Here is a 15,911-nt window from a genome sequence, read left to right as displayed (position 1 = left end):
ACTCAGAATTCAGTCAATAATTATTTAACTACTGTAGAGTACCTATCATGTATCAAATAATGTACAGATTTCACTACTAACCCTCACAAAAACTTGCAGGATAGGTGGAATGAGCCCCAATTTACTTTGGAGGTAATAGTGGGTCAGAAAGATTAAATGACTTGCATTAAAAGTCATAGAGTTGGCAGTGAGTGGCAGCACTGGGATTCCAACCCAGGTTGGTTTGTTTTTCTCCAAAGCCTGTGCTTACTGCTTTACTATTGTGCTCTTTGGTTTGTAAAGTATGGTAAACTGGCCTGTTATTTGTTTAGTATCCCTGGAAGTTTTTAAATTATTATTATTATAGAGCTAGTTTACCATTTGTATCATGTAAAAAATTTATAAGATTAACAATTTCCATGTGAATATCATGAACTCAGGGCATACATTCTGGCCATTCCTAACTAAAAAACTTCAAGCAGAATAAGCAGCTGTAAAATAGAAAAGAAAAATGAAGGATAAATGGCCTTGTATAAAACAGAGCCACACAGGTGAGAATTAAAAATTAACAGCCAGCAAGCTCAAAAGAACCTTTGTTCTCCTCCTTGAGGTATGGCAATGATCAAAAAGTTATCAAGGAATATTAACCAAGGAATTAAAGGGCATCAGGAATGCTATAGTATTAGAGGAAATTACATCTTAACATTTCAAAGTCCCATTCACTTAGAGTGTAAAATCTAATCTGATGTTTTTACTCTGAATTTTATCCAGTACTTTTTATTCACAATTGGTAAATGTATAATTGGTAATGTAGTATAATTGTTAGTAAATGTAGTACAAATTGTTCGCCTGTTTTAAAAAGTTTTCTGCAGAACAGTGCATTTATGGCAATGATTTCTTTAATGAGTTAAGGACATCAAATATACAGTAGTTCCTTATTTTCAGTTGTGAAAATGAAATGGCTAAGGCAGAAGACACCTGTCTTTTTTCCTCAGAAGCCCAAAGCACATGTATATTTTGTTATTTCTCCTTGCTATATTCCTAAGAGACTATACCAAAAATTTTAAGAAAAGAAACAAGAAAAAGGTAAATTCATGTGTTCCCCACTTCTGTGTCTAGAACCAAGATCACATTATATCATTGTTAAAATTGTGTTATCTAGAAAGTGCAATATAGGGAAAACACTCTGAGAATCTTATAAAAGCCTAGTGTTTCTGTTATCTGTCAGAATATGTGGTATTGGCATCCATAAGTGTCGGTTAAACTTGCACTTAGCAGGAGAAATAGTGTGATACTTACACTGATGACAATCATTCCCATTTAATGACCAGCAGTCACTGAGTGCTGTCAAAATTCACACAGTGATACCCCATGTTGGTCTTGAAGGAAACCATACATATGAATTTTTGGATAACTAATGTATATCTCTTAAGTGCCAAAATGTAAAACTTGTAATTATTTTTGATGTATTTCAGGTATGTTAATATACCTTCCTGCCTTCTTCTTAAACATCATGCTCAGTATAATTCACTTTTTCATGATGAAAAGTTAAAGTTATATTCATAATGTATTATTATAAGTATCCAGCTCTGATGTATGTAAAATACTTCATAAAATGTAAAGGGCTATAACAAATAGGTTATAAAGTGATTCTCTCAGCCCTGAGGTATACAGAATCATTTGCCTCAGATTGCTGTTGGATTTAAAAAATTTTTAAATATCTGCTAAGCAATTTGCTATGTCTCCTCCCACACTATCGATATGCCTGCCTCTGACAGGCTCCCCAGTTTCTTCCAATGTGCTGTGTTCATCTGTTACGAGCTTGGACATGAGATAACCATGCCTGTCCAGAGTGTCTACAGTAAGAGCTGGACAAACTCTGAGGGCACAGTCTTTGAGACAGCTCTTTTGGTTGTTTTCCACCATTCTGAAAGGTTCACAGTAACCTTCTAGAGAATAGAAACTCCCAGTTAAGGCCTAGGCTAGCAATTTTTTTTAGTTGCAACTAAGTAAGATATACTACAAACTAAGGATGCTGCTAGATTAAGGAATAAACAGCAATGTACCAAAGTACAGCAAAGCAACAACAAAGGCTCTGTATTTGCAGAGGGGTCTATCATGCTTTTAAGAAAAAAGAAGAGTACAGGAAAAAAATTCAGACAGACATAGAGTATTTTGGATACTGTTAAACTCTGTCCATAAATATTAAAACATAGGCTTAAAATTATCACATATTGTTACAAAGACACAGTTTTGTCCCATTATACAATAAGATTATACCAAAATTTATATCCTAGAAATGATTCTAAATCATGTCCTAAGAAATTCTCCCATTCAAATGATAATGGAAATTATTATCAAAAGGAAAGTCTCAAAGTTACCATTATGCTGCTCTCTTTAGTTGTAAATGAACTAGGGATAAAGATATGGGTTTTATCAAAAGCCCCAAGGAATATATCTCACATACACCTTCTATATGTATGTGTATATAAATGCCACTATAAATGAAAATGTCACCCAGAGATAATAAAATAATTTTTAAAGTTTAATCTGGTCCAAAGTCTTTAAAATAGGTAGAATTTTCAGCTTTCTGAAGTTTCTCCCTCATTTAGATTTCATGGTTTTTACATTAAAGGGTGAATATCTGAATTTTCTTTTAAATTTCACTGCATCTTCAGTTGCCCAATTGTGTTTTCTGATAAATTTTAGATTCATATTTTTAGGAAATTTGGAGTATTCCACATAATATACTAGATACCCAGAAAGTTTTCTCAGTAGATTCTGAGGTGTTTTAAGTTCTTATGCTAGACTGTAAGCTCCTTGAGGGCAGAGACTGTTTTATTTATTCTTGTATCCTCAGTGCTTGGTACAGGACTGGACACAGAGTAGTCATTCAATAAATATTTGTTGAATGAATCAAATGAACCTTCACTATATGTGGCCTCAAGCTCTCATGAAGCTAGCAGAATGCAGTGTGCAGACTATTCAGTAATAGAGGAATCCACCATTTATTATTATAATTAACAGACTATATTAATCAGGGTAAGATTCATTTTGACCATAAGCAACCAAGCATTTCTCATTGACTTGGAAAACTACCAGTTAAGACTCAGTTTTTCATTCAACAAACATATGAATCCCTATTATATGCCTAGTTTATAGTACTGGGAACTCAAGCAACAAAGATAACTATCGTCTTGGTATTCCATAGCTGTAGTTGAAAGAGACTTCGATTCAGGGCTGGCTTTATAGGTGTTGCACATGTGCAGTTACATAATGCCCCATATTTAGAAAGGTTCCATGTAGGCTGGGGGCAGCAGCTCATACCTGTAATCCCAGCACTTTGGGAAGCCGAGGCAGGAGAATCGCTTAAGCCTGGAAGTTTGAGACCAGCCTGGGCAACATAGTGAGACCCCATTTCTACAAAAAAATGAAAACACAATTGGCCAGGCATGGTAGCATGCACCAAGTCCCAGCTACTTGGGAAAGTGAGGTGGGAGGATCACCTGAGCCCAGGAAGTTGAGGCTGCAGTGAGCCGAGAGCACACCGCTGCACTCCAGCCTGGACAACAGAGAGACTGTCTTAATAATAAAAAAAAAAAAAGTTGAAAGGCCCCATGCTTACTTTAATTCTCTGCTATAACCATCTTGAAATTCTTAACTTTCTGAACAAAGGGACTGCATTTTTATTTTGTACTGGGCTCACAAATTATGTAGCTGGTCCTACTTAGATGTAATCATTTTGACATGATGGCAACAAAATAATAAGAGTTATAGTATCTTTCACTTACCTTCTAATAAAGACATTCACATTCATTGAGAACTAGCTATAAAATGTAACTTCTAAAATTAAAACCACCTCTCTCCCATAAATTTTTGGACAGATCAAATGTTCTTCATTTTAGAATTATAAAAGCTATATAAAACTATAATTTGCTTTTTACCTTTTTAATTGAATTGTTTTGAGTCTTTCAAATGGATGAATGTAGAGTTGTAGATGAGTTTATTTTATCTATATACATACCTACATAAAAATAAAAGGTTTTAATTAAAAAAACCTTTATATTATAAATGCACTGAATATGTGATATAAGTCTACCTCATAACATGCTTTTTAAAAAAATAAATGCTACTTTGAAACATCTGACACACTTTTTGTGTGTGGTTAACCTGTTTAAAAGGTTGATGGCAAACTTGCATTTAGTAATTGTTGGACATTTTTTGTTTAAACTACCTATATATGCATTTTTAGACCAAAATCAAGCACAAGGCTATGACAAAGGCAATGGCTTGGTAATTCTTGTTAGTGATATTCTGGACTTTTTCAGTCTTGCACTCTCTATCAGAAAAAATTTAAGATTCTCCAAATTTTGATTATCTGTAAATGATGGGTATACTATTATGCACTGATCTGTTAAGTACATTATAAAACATACACAGAGGAAAATTGAAAGTTTAAAAGGATAAGATTTTTAAAAATTAAAGTTCTAATTTCTTCCTCTACCTCCAGGGATAAACTGCACCTCAGCTGGTATATGTACATTTCATCTTGGGAAAACCACTATCTAAAATGTAGAATTGGCATTTTACACTAAAAACACATTTACTAAGATTGCATTCTTTCACATATGTTCACTAATGTTCTAGCCATTACAAGTTTATTTGGTATGAATGTGTTGTAGAGTTTTAAAAATTAGTTCTTTATTCAGTGAAAATTGTATTCTTAGCAATAGGAAGCATCATTGATGGATTTTTACTTTTGTCAAGCTGTTTACAGAGATTGGATCTTATATAAACTTAGAACATGCTATTTTTCACAGTGTTCCCAAGAATTTCATTTTCTTGTTGTATTGTTTAACAGTGTGATTGATGGTTCATTTTACCAGATAATTTTCATTCACCAGAATGATGATAATCATATTTGGCACGCTCTTTTGGTAAACCATCGGCGATTAAAAAAAGAGTGAATCCCTTTCAACTCAAATTATTTTGTGAAATTAATCATTCATATAAACTGATTTAACTAACCATAGCATAAATTATCACTATTTCAGTTAACTCTATGACTGACATATTTTGGGCTATTTAAAAATATATTTTTTAATTGAAAAGGAAATAATTATTTGGCATGCATAATAATGAATCAACAATGTTACTTGTTTTCTATTGCAGCTGTAACAAATTACCATAAACTCAGCTGTTTAAAACAACAAAAATTTCTGTTACACTTCTGGAGGTCAGAAATGGGTCTCACTGGGCTAAAATCAAGGTGTTGGTGGGGCTGTATTTCCTCTGGGGGCTTAAGGGACGAATTCATTTCCTTGCCTTTTCTAGCATTTAGAGGCTGCCTAGATTGTTTAGTTCATTGCTCGTTCTTCCTTCAATGCCAGCAGAAAAGCCTATTCTTTTTTTAAAAAATTTACTTAATTTTTTTATCTTTGTAAAGACAGGGTCTCATTATGTTGCCTAGGCTGGGCACAAACTCCTGGACTCAAGTGATCCTCCTGCCTCAGCCTCCCAAAGTGCTGGGATTACAGGTATGAGCCACCATGACTGGCCAAACAGCATATTCTCATCTTTCTCTGACACTGACATTTACTCTCTAGCCTCCCTCTTTCACTTACATTGACCTCTGTGGTTACATTGGGCCCACTGCACAATGCAGGATCTCTCCATTTTAAGGCCAGTTGATTAGCAAACTTAATTCCATTTACAACCTTAATTAGCCCTTGCCCTTTAACATTACATACAAGTTCTAGGTATTAAGGATATGGACATCCTTGGGGGGCTATTGTTCTGTTTACTTACTGTGTGCTGGCTGAATACAGGCCTAGTGTTGGGTACTAGCCTTAGTGCTTCACAGGCACTATTTAATTATAACTTAAGGCATTCTTATGAAATGGGTACTGTTATTCCCATTTTACAGAGAAAGAAACTATGGCTTAGTTTACCTAAATTCATATACCTAGTAAGCTTCAGAGTTAGACTCTTACATGGTTCTGTCTGACTTCATAGCCTAACTTCAGTTGCTATACAGCTTTGAAAATTCAGTGAGAAAATGTTTACTGCTTGCAAACTAGACACTGTGACTACAGGCATCATACTGTAAGAGAAATGCATTGCAGCTTTATTCCATAATTAGGTAAAATTATTCTAATATCATTGTGAAAAAGTTGAAAAGCTTCTGCTTATGTGTATAAGGCCAGTAATATTTTCAGAGTTGTCTTGTAACACATAGTGCTTTTATTCCCCAGATCTTTATCTACTAGCTTAGCTGTTTTGGCTTATAGCTGTCATATGCTTTTAAAACAAATAATGCTGGCCTAGCACTTTATGAGGCCGAGGCAGGCAGATTGCTTGGCCCCAGGAATTGGAGAACAGCCTGGGCAACGTAGTTAAACCCCATCTCTACAAAAAAATACAAAAAATTTGCTGGGCATGGTGGCACAAGCCTGTAGTCCCAGCTAATGGGGAAGGTTGGGGGACAGGGGGCAGACAGTGAGGTGGGCCGATCACCTGAGCCCAGGAGGTTGAGACAGCAGTGAGTTTTGATCATGCCACTGCATTCCAGACCCTGTCTCAAAAATAAATAAATAAAAACTAGTAACTATTTAGGATATCAACTTGAAACAGGTATTTAAATCATGACACATGTACATTTATGGAACATTATGTACAGTTGGTTGCTGCCCCTCAAAAACTACATACCAGGCTAAAAAAATCCACAATATTATTAAAGGGCAAAGATAAGCAAGCTTAAAACTTTTTAAGGTTTATTCCTTCCAGAGCCATATTCTTAAAGTTTTTCTCTTGATCTGTGTGGCTTCAACTACATATATTTTTTTCCACAATAATGGTTTTAGGATTGGCTGGTTCCCGATGCAGTAAAGGTGGATGTATTAACAGAGATGTTATCAGTCACCAGCAGTTATCTGGTGTCTAGATTAAGGAAACTATGCATCATCTCTATTTGGCAGTGTTTCCCAGTGAGTATACTGGGCAGAAATAGATTGCCATCTTAGGCCTTAGAGTCAGGTTCTTATCCATGCCTCCTCCACCCCTAAAGAAGTACTCAAGACAATGGGAAAGTACTCTTGGGCCAAAACCAGCTTTACCACTGTCCTCTCACCAAGTATTAGAAGCATCTGCTGTAATACCGTATTAATTACCTCTGACTCTGTCCTAGTCAGGGAGTGTCATTCTCATTCTTTGGAGAGACTTCATGCTACCCCTTACCTTTGTAGCATTTTATCCCCTCTTGGGAAAGTCCAGCTTTTATATAACCACTGGGCCTGTCCACTGAGTTTTCCTCCAGGCTCCTCCCTTCTGGCAGAAGACAAAAAAAGTGGTGTTCAAACTTTACTGTGTATTAGAATCACCTGGAAAATGTTAAAATACAGATTGCTGGGTCCACATCCAGAGTTTCTGGTTCTGTAGGTCTGGAGTGGGAGCCCTAGTTTTGCATTTCTATTCAGTTCTCCACTGATGCCGTAGGTCTTAGGGACCAGAGTTTGAGAACCACAGATATAGAAAATGCAGATAAGGTTTAGAACTTCCATGGTTGACAGAGGCCATGGATCTCTGTGTAGATAACAGAAGTCCAATTAGAGAACCTCTTACCTTTTTGAGGCTAACATGGAAGAACAATGTGTCCCTTCAGCTACATCATTTTCAGTACATTATCAGGTTTGCACTTCTTGAACTGAAGCTAAAGAGTTCCCTGATTAAAACATGATATTGGCCAGGAGTGGTGGCTCACGCCTGTAATCCTAACACTTTGGGAGGCTGAGGTGGGTGGATCAGGTGAGGTCAAGAATTTGAGACCAGCCTGGCCAACATGGTGAAACCCCGTCTCTACTAAAAATACAAAAATTAGCCAGGCATGGTAGCAGATGCCTGTAATCCCAGCTACTCAGGAGGCTGAGGCAGGAGAACTGCTTGAACCCAGGGGGTGGAGGTTTCAGCGAGCCGAGATCGCGCCATTGCACTCCAGCCTGAGCAATAAGAGCGAAACTCCATCTTAAAACAAAACAAAGCTAAACAAAATGATATTTACACTACTGGGCAGTTAAGTAAGCTAAGATGATCTTACCTTCTCAGGAACAGACCTGGTGCTGTGTAGCTTATCTTTTAACTCAAAATGAGAGAGCAGCTACAGAAATATACACTCCCTGTTATGAGCTGTAACTAGCTGCAACTGTTGCTAACAATAGCAATAAAGCCAGAAAAGAAACAGCTGAAACTCTAACCAGGGCATACACAACTGAAAATACTTTTCAGCCTTAAAAAAAAAGTTTTTTGTTTTTTTTTTAAAATAGTTGTTTCCAGGGAGCTGGGTGCAGTGGCTCACGGCTGTAATCCCAGCACTTTGGGAGGCTGAGGCAGGCAGATCACCTAAGGTCAGGACTTCAAGATCAGCGTAGCCAACATGGCAAAACGCTGTCTCCACTGAAAATACAAAAAATTAGCCAGGTGTGGTGGTGCATGCTTGTAGTCCCAACTACTCAGGAGGCTGGGGCAGGAGAATCATTTGAACCTGGGAGGTAGCAGTTGCAGTGAGCTGAGATCGTGCCATTGCACTCCAGCCTGGGCAATAGAGCAAGACCCTGTCCAAAAAAAATGTTGTCTTCTTGAAAGTTGTTTAAATTATGAGTACTTTAGAATGCTTTGTTGACATTACTTGTTAAAGCCCTTCTCTATAAAAGGTTAGTTTTTGTTGGGGTAAAATGAAGGATCCAAATTTAATTGTGAAAGGATTACTTTTCAAAGTTAAAATATAAAGCATCAGATTTGTTCTGAACACATTGCCTTTATTCTTAAGCAGTCATTACCTAAATAGTATTTTTCTTGCATATTTAATAAATGTATGTAATTAAAAGAGATTTCCTGGCATTTATTGAAAGTTGCAGTGTATTGCAGGAAAAATCATAATTTTCCTGGTAGCCTGGTCCCTGCTAGTCAGGAGGTGGGTAGACCCCTTATGTCTGGGCAGTCTTAAGAAAGAATGTTTGAAAGATTAGTCTCTGTTTTAGCCACCAGCCCTGTCTGTCTACACAATCTGTAGCGGGTAGTCCTGAGTGGGAGGGAACTGCCATATTATTATCATTAGTGGGGAAGACAAGTAAATTTCTAGGCCACAGAAATTTCTAGGCCACTTGTTCCCTTCTAGCAAGTATTTCAGTGATATAACTTCATAGCAATCTAAGAATAGCATACTAGAAGAACTAAACTGAGTTTCTCAAGTTTTCAGCAATAATGATAAATCCCCTAATGCTTTTTCCTAACATTTTATTATGAAAATATCCAAACAGCAAAGTTAAAAGAACTTTACAGTGAACATTGTTTACCAAGGTTTTACCGTTAATATTTTACTTGTTTTGTCCCTTAACTAACTCTATCCATCAGTCCATCTTAAATTTTTATTTATTTATTTATTTTTGGAGACAGAGTCTTGCTCTGTTGCCCAGGCTGGAATGGCTGGAGTGCAGTGGCGTCATCTCGGCTCACTGCAACCTGCATCTCCCAGATTGAAGCGAATTCTCCTGCTTCATCCTCCCAAGTAGCTGGGAGTATAGGCACCCACCACCACGCCCAGCTAATTTTTGTATTTTTAGTAGAGATGGGGCTTTACCATGTTTGTCAGGTTGGTCTCAAACTCCTCAGGTGATCCACCTGCCTTGGCCTCCCCAAGTGCTGGGATTATAGGCGTGAACCACTGCGACCAGCCTCGTCCATCTTAATTTTTGATACATTTTAAATTGCTGACATCTGTATTCATTCTTCTAAAATTCTTCACATGCATATCATTGACTAGAGTTTAACAGTTTTTTGTTGTAAAATTTACACACAATGAAGTACACGGATTAACTGTACATTACTTAAATTTGCAAAAACATATACACCTGTGTAACCCAAACTCCTGTCAACATATAGAGCATGACCATCACCCCAGCAAGTTCTCTTCTGCCCCTTCCCGGTGAACCTGTGCCCCATCCTCCCAGAGAGAACCACTGTTCTTTCTTTTTTTCTGCTATAGATTTTCCTCTTCTAGAACTTCATATAAGTGAGATTATACATTATGTATTCCTCCTGATGATTTCTAAAAGAAATTCTTAAGAAATTAAAAGTCTTTCTGAAACAGGGCGAATAACTGATAATGAAAATATCAGAGATCAGACTGATTACTTCATTAAACATATTTAATATGAGACCCTCTAGTTTGTGCATACAGAGATCTGTAAGACAGACCCTGCCCTCAAGGAGATCCCATTGTCCTGGCAGATACAGTGCAAACATGCAGATAGAGACAAGCAAGAAACAGTTACCACTTGCCACAGAAGGGGTCTAATCCAGCCTGGGAGGCAATGGAGGAGTCAAGGGACATTTACATTTTTACTTTGGAACTTGTCTCAGGCAGCCAATGCTCTGTATTTTCCATAAGTCTAGAACCTTTTAACTCAAAACTATTTGTCCTGAAATGGCAGTTTTACAATACTGAGTAGGTGTAATAAATATTCACTAAATAAAATAAATGAGGAAAAAACTGTAAAAGGCACAAATTGAAATTAATGGGGATTCTGTTTTCCTCTAGTTTGAGTTGAAATAAACTCAAATATATTTGGTATTGCTCCCAAACACAAACAACATGCATTCCTGTTCTTGGATCACAAGTGGCAGAAGCTTTCAAGCGCTCTAGATAGCAACAGCAAAGCTTTAATCTTCTTAGACTTCCCTTTAACTTTCTCATGGTATATAAAACCTGTTGCTGGTTGGGCATGGTGGCTCACACCTGTAATCCCAGCACTGTGGGAAGCTGAGGTGGGAGGATCACTTGAGGCCAGGAGTTTAAGACCCATCTGGCAACATAGCAAGGCACCATCTCTACCAAAAACCAAAACCAAATCAATTGTATCTTCAAACTGAGGTCCTCGCCTCCTAATTTTTTTACTCTTTACTTACATATTTTACACACAGGTCACAAATGAAAGATCCTCAGTTTCCATTTGTACCCACTTTTTCCTACTCTTGGTCCTTCTCAAAGCTCTATCACTGCTATTTAGTGAGGAGTGGGAAGCCTATGAAAACTTGGAAATTTGTTTAGTCACATTTTCCCCAGAAAACTCTGGGGAAGAAAAATTCTGGGGGCTAAGAAAAATTCTGAAGCTTCTTTTGCCCAAGGAAATGAGAATGCTACTTACTATAAAACACCTACTATAGAGATCATGATCCTTGAAAAAGAGATAGTTTATTTTTCTTCATATTATCTGAAACAAAGAAAGAACATCTCAGTGTAACTAAATGCATTTTTTTAGTGTACATCAGAAAGAAGTAATTGCTTAATAAAGAGTACCTACGCTGAGTTTTATTTCTGTTGATGATGAAAGGTAGAGCAGCTATAGAGGTGAGCTGCCCTAAAACAATGTAAACAAGTCACTGCCTTAATGGTGCTTCTAACAGTAACAAAGCAGTGGTCCATGACAAACTATTTTAAAGAATACTTTCTTCTTGCTCTTCTTAGTCAATTTCATTCAATTGAGTTCCACAATTCAGAAACAAGGCAAGGAAAGGTAAGAAAAATGGAGTGCTGGACCAGGCACAGTGGCTCACACCTGTAATCCCAGCACTTTGGGAGTCCAAGGCAGGTGGATCAAGAGGTCAGGAGTTCAAGACTAGCTTGGCCAAGATGGTGAAACCTCGATCTCTACTAAAAATTACAAAAAAGCCAGGTGTGGTGGCTCATGCCTATAATCCCAGCACTTTGGGAGGCCGAGGTGGGTGGATCATGAGGTCAAGAGATCGAGACCATCCAGGTCAACAAGGTGAAACCCCGTCTCTACTAAAAATATTTAAAAAAAAAATTAGCTGGGCATGGTGGCGCGTGCCTGTAGTCCTAGCTACTCAGGAGGCTGAGGCAGGAGAATTGCTTGAACCCAGGAGGCGGAGGTTGCAGTGAGCCGAAATCGCGCCATTGCACTCCAGCCTGGGTAACAAGAGCGAAACTCTGTCTCAAAAAAAAAAAAAAAAAAAATTAGCCGGGCACGGTGGTACGCACCTGTAATCTCAGCTACTCAGGAGGCTGAGGCAGGAGAATTGCTTGAACCCAGGAGGTGGAGGTTGCAGATAGCTGAGATCGTGACACTGCGCTCCAGGCTGGGTGACAGAGTGAGACTCCATCTCAAAAAAATGAAAAGAAAAATGGAGTGCCTATACATCTGAATCCTGACTCATGCATGAGTGTTTTATCTCAAATTGGCTACACATTTCTCAGAGTAAAGGATCACTGGCAGTGTTTGGAAGTTAAAGGAGAATAAAGAACAGTCTCATCAATCATGCAGCTTATGTTGTGGACTGAATGCGTCCTCCCAAAAATCAATCTATTGAAGCCCTAACTTCCAATGTGATAGTGTTTGGAGGTGAGGCCTTTGAGGGGTAATCGGGTGAGGTCATGATGCCCATGATAGGATTAGTAATCTTATAAAGGGGATGAGATTAGAACTTTCTCTCCACCATGTGAGGATATAGCAAGAAGATAGCCCTCTGCAAACCAGAGAGGGCCCTCACCAGGAACCAAATCTGCCAGCTCCTTGATCTTGGACTTCCCAGCCTCCAGAACCATGAGAAATAAATGTTTAAGCCAGTAGTCCTCAACCTTTTTGGCACCAGGGACTGGTTTTATGGAAGACAGTTTTTCCACAGATGGGTGGAGCAAGGCAATGGTTTTGGGATAAAACTGTTCCACCTCAGATCATCAGGCATTAGATTTTCATAAGGAGTGTACAACCTAAATCCCTTGCGTTTGCAGTTCACAATAGGGTTTGTGTTCCAATGAGAATCTAGTGCCGCCACTGATCTGACAGGAGGCTGAGCTCAGGCGGTAATGCTCACTCACCCACTGTTCACCTCCTGCTGTGCAGCCTGGCTCCAAACAGGCCACGGACAGGCACCTGTCTATGGCCTGGGGGTTGGGGAACCCTGGTTTAAGTCATCCAGTCTATGGTACTTTGTTATGGCAGCCTAAGCTAAAACAGTTCAGTACTTTGAGATCAATGTAAAAATTACCTTTTCCTTAAACAATCTCTATGATCCATTAAAAAATGAAGGTCAGATAGAATATTCCAGAATGCTGTGATACTGAGTACCTGTGTGTCCCATCATTCTTGATTCTTTTTTTTTTTTTTAGAGACAAAATCTTTATTGCCCAGGCTAGACTTGAACTCTCAAACTCCTGGGCTCAAGAGATCCTCCTGCCTTGGCCACCCAAAATGTTGGGATTGCAGGTGTGAACCACTGGTCCTATCAGGACTGGCTTTTTAAAGAGGCATCAGGGCCAGGCACAGTGACTCACACCTTGTAATCCCAGCACTTTGGGAGGCCAAGGCGGGTGGATCACTTGAGCTCAGAAGTTTGAGACCAGCCTGGGCAACATGGTGAAACCCCATCTCTACAAAAAAATACAAAAACTATCTGGGTGTGTTGACACACGCCTGTGGTCCCAGCTACTAGTAAGGCTGAGATGGGAGTTCTGCTCGAGCCTGGGAGGTCGAAGCTGCAGTGAGCCAGACTGCATCAATGCACTTCAGCCTAGGTGACAGTAAGAATCTGTGCAATAAATAAATAAGCAACACGTATCAAATATTCACAAGAGATTTCTGCCTCTCAGCATGGGTGCAACTCTCATCCCACTCAGGATAATGGTGACAGCTGAGGTACTGAACATTGGTAAAAAAAACTGTATGACGGTAAAACAAGAGGTCTATGAATTGTTTGGTAGATAGGCCAGGAAAAGTCCTCCTGCAGTCCAAGGACCAGACTACAGCAGGAAATGCAGTTAGAATCACCTGGAAGGAAAAGCTGCAATTTCAAATAAAATTACCAGTTGCATTTTTCTATTACAGGAAGCAGGTATTAAAACTGCTTTCACCAGAAAATGAGACAGCTTTCATTGTGCCTCAGTGTGAAATAATTCCAGTTGAATGGGTTTGCAACTGGTTATTTATTCAAAAGAAATCCTGGTGTCAAGGAAAGATATGAGTTTTACCCACCTAAAGAGGACATGTTTTTCAAGGATGATACCAATAATGACCCACAGTGGTCTAGGGAACAGCTAATTGCAGCAAAATTTGGCTTTGTTGTGCTTGGTATAAAACTGAAGTGGATATCATGAGTCATGCTACATAGGCTGTTTTTGAAATTCTGGAGAGATCTTGGTTGCCCCCGGAACTGTACACTGGTTGATATGAAGATTGAATTTGTTGTTGATGTGACCAGCAAATAAATTGTTCCCACTGATGTTATTGATACTGATTCCTAGAGACACTGACCATCAGGAGATCAGAGCCAATTGAAAGACAGTCTTTTAATCATACTTTTAAAAATGTTATTTAAAAAAAATAGAGACAGAGTCTTGCCATGTTGCCCAGGCTAGTTTCAAACTCCTGGGCTCAAGCAATCCTCCTGAAAGTTTTTAGCCTCTGAAAGTGCTGGGATTACAGGCGTGAGCCACGACTCCTGGCCAAAAGATAAAGTCTTACCAAGGCTTCAGTGTAACTTCTGAAGGCTTGCAGATGGTAAAGACAAACTTTGTGTGGGTTGTAGAGAGTAGATTCGCTTTTGAAATCAGAGTCAGTGCAGTCTTGCAGTACTGTTGGGTTCTATTTCTGATCTTAAGTCACTGTGAAAAAAATCAAGAAGGCCTGTGGAAATTTTGGCATTTCATGTGGACTTTGAGTAACATCTGCACATCAAGGACTAGATGAAACTCTGAGGATTAAAGCTGAGTATGCAGAGAGGGCATTCGTACTGTATTTGTGGCAGTGGCAGGGAGAAGCAATGGTTTGGGATAAGTGATGTTTGGGAACACTGCATATCCAGTTATCTGCTGTCTTCCCCTCACACCAGACTGAGGGTTCAGGATGTGTGGTCTCAGCTGTTCAATCATACTTTCTACAGAAGGATGAGCAGTTTGCTGCTCATATATTTGGATTAAACAACCATTTATTATGGGGCAAACTGCAAGCAAGCACTTTGAACACATGGATTTCCTGGAAAAAAGGTGACAAGAAAATCAGAGAAAGAACATCATTGCATTTTTTTAGGGGGAAAAGTACACATTTCTAATTTAGCTGCAGAAAAATCAAGCAAGATGAAAAAAATTACAGAACACAAATAAAATATATTAGTGAATACATGCTTCTCTAGATAAAAAAAAAAAAAAAAATTCACAACATAATTAAAACAGGTAAGTGCTGTGAAAAATAGAAACATGGTGACATAAGAAGAGCCTGACAGGGGGAACCGAAGCAAGTCCTGAGAGTGTAGGCCAGCTTCCCCAAGGAAGTGACATTTGAATTGAGATCTGAAGGACAGGAGTTGATAAATGAAGTAGAAAAAGGGAGTGCTGAGGGCAGAGGGCAACTGCATGGGTAGAGGCTGGGAGCAAGATGAGTACAGCGTGGTCCAAGTAATTAGGAAGGGCCAGTGGCTGGAGTGCAGAGACAGCAGGGCAGTTTTAGCTAGAGACAAGAGTAATGGAGGCAAGGGCTGGATCATCCTGTCCCCTCTAGGCCACGGCAAGGTGTTTGGTCTTTATGGCTGAGGAAAGGCATTTATTAAAGTGACATTTAAAAAAATTACTGACGGTTGGGCATGGTGGCTCATGCCTGTATTCCCAGCACTTTGGGAGGCTGACTGAGGCAGGTGGATCACTTGAGGTCAGAAGTTTGAGATCAGCCTGGTCAATGTGGTGAAACCCGCCTCTACTGGAAAAAATACAAAAATTAGCTGGGTGTGGTGGTGGGTGCCTGTAATCCCAGCTATTCAGGAGGCTGAGGCAGGAGAATCGCTTGAATCGGAGTCGGAGGTTGCAGTGAGCCGAGATTTTGCCACTGCACTCCAGCCTGGGTGACAGAGTAAGACCATGTCTCAAAAAAAAA

The 15,911-nt window shown here is 39.0% G+C and overlaps 1 pseudogene; it reads left to right on the top strand.

The window, feature by feature from the left end:
- The first annotated feature begins 12,007 nt into the window (after nucleotides 1-12,007).
- Nucleotides 12,008-15,150, top strand: LOC105724639 (bifunctional phosphoribosylaminoimidazole carboxylase/phosphoribosylaminoimidazole succinocarboxamide synthetase-like; annotated as a pseudogene).
- Nucleotides 15,151-15,911: the final 761 nt, after the last annotated feature.

Source organism: Aotus nancymaae, unplaced genomic scaffold (genome assembly GCF_030222135.1).
Source record: "Aotus nancymaae isolate 86718 unplaced genomic scaffold, 86718_ANA_hifiasm-v0.15.2.pri h1tg000003l, whole genome shotgun sequence".
NCBI classification, from domain to species: Eukaryota; Metazoa; Chordata; class Mammalia; order Primates; family Aotidae; genus Aotus; species Aotus nancymaae.
This window is presented reverse-complemented; position numbering and strand designations above follow the sequence as displayed.